The following is a 6,225-nucleotide window of genomic DNA, read 5'->3' on the forward strand; positions in this document are numbered from 1 at the left end:
GGCGAAGCCGGGGCGGACCGCTAGTTTTTTAATAATTATTTGGCAGTTGGCAGTGACATTAAATCAGTAACTATTAAGTGAATATTTGCTTATATTTGTGAATTTGTAATGTAAGGAAATAAAATGTGATTTTGAAGATTTAAAAAAAAGATGCTAATAAAAATTTACTTATGTCATGTCACTTTTGAATTAAATTGACAGTATATGTAGAGACATACAGCTAACTACATAGACCGCTTTCCTGTTCTTTAGGATATAAACTTGCTATTCCTAAACGCGTGTATAGGTAATAGGATAAGTAACACCACAAAATACGCCCTGTCATGAGCGCTGAATTTACAGCTGTTATAGGCATAAGACTATTATTTCCTCCGGCTTTCCATCAATGGCGATCTGATACGCTATTTCGGTTCAGAAAAGAGAGTGCGAAAGCGGTCCCTTTGATAACATGACTTGTAAATAATGTAGCCGCATTTGTAGAAATTGGCCTTCCGTTTCGTACAATGTGTTAAATGCTGTTTGTTAAAAAGGAACAGTTTGTAGAGTGTGTTTTCTTTGAGCTATTATGTAAAGTTCAAATATTTTGCCAGTTTGTACAAATTGATACAATTTTGTCAATTTAATGTGTGATTCGGTATGTTAATGAGCTGTATTTTTACACTTAAGTCTTGCCATTTTACTTAACTGACCTACTTATGTCAAGATAATTATGTCACATTAAATTATTAGTATAAAACCATGTAGATATAAATTTTTTATGAAACTTGGTTATTTCTCATTGGTTATCCAAGAATGTGGTTGCCTCTGTAAATGATAACAATTAAAGATTTTTATTAAACCTAAAGACTACCAGCTATTTGCGGAAAGAAGTGTATTAAGTGCATTGAAGACGCCAAGCAAAATTAAGTCTACCAAAACCATGACAGCATTTCAGTTGCGAGATCAAACACAATAATTACATACACGTCACGTGTACGTCGCTCCTAAATCGCTGTAATTACACAAAACTGTCATTGTACACAATAATTTGGTCGAGATTACTATCTGAATCCTTGCTTGACCTTTCTGAAACTTAACGCTCGCCTGTACACGCCCTAAGGGGTTATAGGAAGATAAATGTCACAGATAAAATGATATTACTGTGGGTGCGATACTTTGGAAATTTACGTACTCATGTAGTGTCGAAACTGTTAAGGAATTTGATTCGGAAATTATGGCGGCCGCTTTGCTTAATGTTGTTGTAGATTTTGACAGAATTTTGTAATAGATTTATATTGTCATGCGCTTATATTCGTACAATATATCTTTGGAGAATTTACTATCAGGTTGGTGGTCTTTATACAACGAATTTATTGTAACACAAGCAGTGCCCCGTAGTTTTACCAATAATATAATATAGCCTACTAGATTCCGCCCGCGGCTTCGCCCGCGTGGTGTTTTGATAAAAGGTAGCCTATGTTCTTTCTCAGGGTCTAAAGATTGTTTGTGCCAAATTTCATCAAAATCGGTTGAGATTTAAGCGGGAAAGCGTAACAGACAGACATAGTTACTTTCGCATTTATAATATTATAGTAAGGATTTGTAATAGTAAGGTATTTATTACAATTTTTTATGTTCACTTACGCATGTGAGTCATTGACTGGATGCAATTTTATCTTTGAAGATATTTTCTATGGTATTCCGTAATGGTTTAATTCCCATAGACGCTGCAAACTACAAAAAGAAAATATGTCCTATCCACGGTATTAACTTATTAATTAAAACTGTAATATATAAAATGGAGCTAATTGTATATATTTTTGCTTAAAAAATAACTTGTATAATGCAGCAATAAATACTTGAACAAGTTGTCAATTAGACTCCGGCTGTGCCATCTAATTATAGATGAAAAAATTAACAAGAAAGGCAATAGGACTGTAACATACGCTGCGTGAATAGAATCACATCAAAAAACTTATAATGGCGAATATTTTTGTGTATTTTGTATAAGAATTCGGCACAGAACTACCTTGAACTTTGGAAAAATACATGAACTTTCAATTATTAAAAAAGAGCGTCTGTGTCACACGTGTCGGAAGTGGAACTTCTTTGGCAAGATTTAATGATGCCAAAATTGTCGCCTTACTCCACGATGTGATGGTATTGCCAACTCTCAAAGCGTTAGAGGCGTTTCACTTAATTCGGACAATGTTCTCGTATAATATTTATAAATTCATGTACAATTTGCATTATTTAATATTCATATCAATAATAATAAATCAATCAACTACAACAGTTAGCACGATATCATAATTTATAAGGAACTGCACGTTATGAAAATTAATTAATGTATTCTGTTTAACATTTATATTGATTCAGAGGTTACAGAAAAATAAAATGCCAATTTTCTTCTTGCGTCTCAAGACTACACTTCATATACCTAGACACTTGAGACTTCGAATACTTCATAAGAACACTTTATACAGGGTTACTTGTAAAACACCAGCAACCCCGCAGGACAAGATAGCTAACATCATAATTCACAACATTTGTTCTACGACTTTTGGCTTAACGCAATAAATTATTTTTAAATGATTTTTTAAGCTTTTATTGTATTCTCCTAACATTTGTAAGTCTATGTTCTATTCATTATCGAAAGGACGACGCGGACGCGACGCCCCCTTCCCCTCTCGTTCGCTTCTTGTTTACGTTATTTTTGGGATGCGCATAGAGTTTATAATATTCAAACGGAAAATTGGTGAATATTTATTTTTGTATGAAAATAAAATCTAACAAATTATCAAAAGTCGTACAACAAATGTTGTTACTTATGATGTTAGCTATCTTGTCCTGTAAGGTTGCTGGTGTTTTACAAGTAACCCTGTATAGACGTGTATATATAAAGAATTCCTATTACCCAAATAATGCCTTACACGTTCGGAAAGAACTCTCTACAAACGGAATACCATCTGAACTGGGTCATTGATATTTTCACAGAAATCGTTCCTACCATCCGCGCCGTCAGGCTGCAGCCTAAGATCAGATTGAGCCTCTCAACAAGATGCCTCCTGATGCGCTTGTGATTATTTACGAACATTATGTTTTTAGAAATCGTTCCTCCAAACCGCGCTGTCAAGCCGCAGCCTTAGATCGGATTGAGCCACTCAATAAGATGCCTCCTGATGCGCTAGTGATTATTTACGAACGCAGCGATTTTCTGTGAACGCGATATCAGAACTTTAAGACGAAATACAATCATGCTTGGGCACCTTTTGGGCTACGCCCCCTGGGTGGAGCATAAGAGCGCGCGGGACGCTTCACAAAAATCCCCTCGCCACGCCACACAACTGAATAGATGACGGAAACATACGGAACTAACGGAGGTTCAATGAACTTTACTTATATTCATAATATTCGCGCGGTTAAAGCTGAGTAAAGCGATCCGGCAACGTCTTTTCGTTGCCGGGCCCATCGAAGTAGAAAAATCGACCTTTGTTCCTTTGCACGAAGGTCGATTTTTAATTGGTACAAATCTGGTTACAAAAAATGAGCTTGTGACTAAATTATTTTATGATGTAATTATTTGTTATTGTTAGAATTGTCGCTACCTACGTTACTAGCTTATTTGCAAATCTTTGTAAACAAATTTATAGGTTTTCGACATGGGGACTTTACGTACAATCTTTATATATATAAAAATGAATCGCAAAATGTGTTGGTAAGCGCATAACTCGAGAACGGCTGAACCGATTTCGATAATTCTTTTTTTTTATTATATTCCTTCAAGTACGAGGATGGTTCTTATGTAGAGAAAACGTAAACATGTACCACGGGCGAAGCCGGGGCGGACCGCTAGTATGATAATAAAAATACATAATAGAATAATGCTATTTACGTTTGTTTTTTTTTTACATTATTATCGGTTTTAAAAGATTTAAAAAACGGGTTTTTGTTTTTATATCATATTTATTGAAAAAAAAAAAAAACAATAATAGACAAAAAAATATTATTTACAATTTTGATTATTTTTGAATAAATATATCCGACATTTTGATATACTTAACATCTTATATTTTCGAATGCTGGTTTTGTTACCATTTTATTGTTCCAATGTTTATCTTCTTGATACGACTTCTACTCCTTGTTCCGTAAATAAATATGTCTCTTGCCCGTTACTTTGAGCTATCCTTGTACATTGAGGTGCTGAAACAACCATAATAAGTTATAATAGGAGAACAATCAATTGATAATACCTCTTATAATACCACGATTATTATAAAGATACTGTCATCAAAACTAGAAAAAATTGCACAGCTGTGTACGTTCCTTTGTCGCTTTATTATCCTAGCCCGTAATAAACTCGATTGTCGGCGTCTTACATAGCAAACTTTCTGAGAAAATCGTTCTTTTGTTTGCAAAATTTTACGGTTGACCGCAATTATTCTAACAATTAGTAAAAAATTTCGCAGCTGTGTCCGTTCGTTTATCGCTCTATTGTCCTATCTCGTAAAAAAGTCGGCATCATAGTTACATAACTACAAATTTTTCAAATATTTTTTATATAATATTTATAAGTCATTATGCTTATGCATAATATGCAAATAGTATTCATACAAACAAATTAAAAAATTACTCATACATACTTTCATTCGAATTGATATATGTATAAATAAATATCCTTTATCTAATCCTTGTCTTGGGATTGCTCAAATGTGTATAGAATTGTTAGTAGATCAGCAATAAGCCTAAAATAGCATGATATCTAATAAGTAAAAAAATTACAATTACCGGTGCAGTGAAAGACCTCAGACAATAGTTATAATACCATAAAAAAAAACAAAAAGTTATACGCAATAGGGTTGAAATAAAAATTGTTTCCGATCTCACTGGTAATTACCTACCCGTCAGTGATAACTTACACTAGTCTGAAATATTCCACTATCTTCAATCTTATGACTTATAAATAAATGACATAAGAATAAACTTACACAAAAAAAGTACTATGTGAAACTGTCTGAAGATCCACATCAGTTTCTGGTAATCATGGTTGGTCTAAAAGACCAACGTGTCTTTATTGCATCCTGGCTTGCAAGCTGCACATCGGATTTTTCGTGGTCGCGCCTTGCTATTAGAAATAAACATACATACACAAATCAGTAGTATATTTATTGGAAAATGAAATCTCAAAAAAACAACTAAAACATTACCTATTTATACCAATAATAAAATTATAAATAAAAATAAAGACAGAGTGCATAAAATTATAAAATCTTGATTTGTGCGTTGCTAAATTCAGACTTTGTAAACATATATGTACTAATACAAGAATCATAAATAGGTAATGAAATCTCAAAATATGACTAAAATAATATTACTTATTACAAATAAAAATAACTATCAGATTTTCATTTATGCGTTTCTCAATTTAGACTTGTAAACATATACCTAGTAATCAAAATATTTGAAGTTGAAATCTTTACACTTGTAGCGACCGAAAGACATAATAAATATAAATAAGCATGATAAACATTAAATTTACCTATTTAGATTCAATAACTGTAGTTTCTTCATCTGCCTTCGCAACATTTTCTTCCTAATGTTCTCACCATCATTGTTTTGGCCACCAAAATTCACCATGTTTATGAAAAACTTTAGTAACACTAACACTAAATCACGTATGCGAGTAGACAACGGCACCGCGCGAAAAAGTTGTACAGGACTGCTCTCTAAGACGCGTTGGCGTCGACTAACAGGAGGCGGAACGGCGGAAGCGGCCGGCCTGCGCGCAATTTTTTGATCATAGTTTATAAATATATTTTTTTTAAATTACTGATGTATTAATTGAAAAATCTAATCCCGTACGTCCCTCAAGAATTGAATGGAAGTGGATGTGGATAAAATTTCATTGATATTACTTTACTATTGTCCAAATGAAATTAATTCTCCGTTTAATTTTTGGCCAACTTCACAACGTTTTTCTATCGAGGCAAATTTTGTCAATCGTGTTTCGGTTCCCAAACGTCACTAAACAAACTCTTCAATTAAATAAATCGATAAATAAAAAAAATCAAATTCAAAGTTTTTGAAGAAAAAAATTAATTCTCCGTGCGCTCGAAACGTATGTTTTGGGTCTCATTTCGCCTTAATGGCTTGTAATGCGAGATAAATGGACAAAAAGATAAATAGAAAGATAGAGGCCGTATTAAATGATACGTTCTTTGGACAGATTAAGATTTGCATTAGTTT

The 6,225-nt window shown here is 33.3% G+C and overlaps 1 long non-coding RNA gene across 1 annotated transcript; it reads right to left on the bottom strand.

Moving 5' to 3' along the window:
• Positions 1–3,948: 3,948 nt before the first annotated feature.
• On the bottom strand, positions 3,949–5,734 carry LOC149906317 (uncharacterized). The gene is made up of 3 exons (XR_016457021.1): positions 5,519–5,734; positions 4,968–5,104; positions 3,949–4,182 (listed from the first exon to the last, which is right to left on the bottom strand). It is a non-coding gene; the product is annotated as an uncharacterized LOC149906317 (long non-coding RNA).
• Between the last annotated feature and the right edge of the window lie 491 nt (positions 5,735–6,225).

The sequence above is a fragment of the Colias eurytheme genome, chromosome 8 (assembly GCF_061535395.1).
Source record: "Colias eurytheme isolate Ceu_HAF_F1 chromosome 8, ilColEury1 Martin Lab GWU primary, whole genome shotgun sequence".
Taxonomy (NCBI): Eukaryota; Metazoa; Arthropoda; class Insecta; order Lepidoptera; family Pieridae; genus Colias; species Colias eurytheme.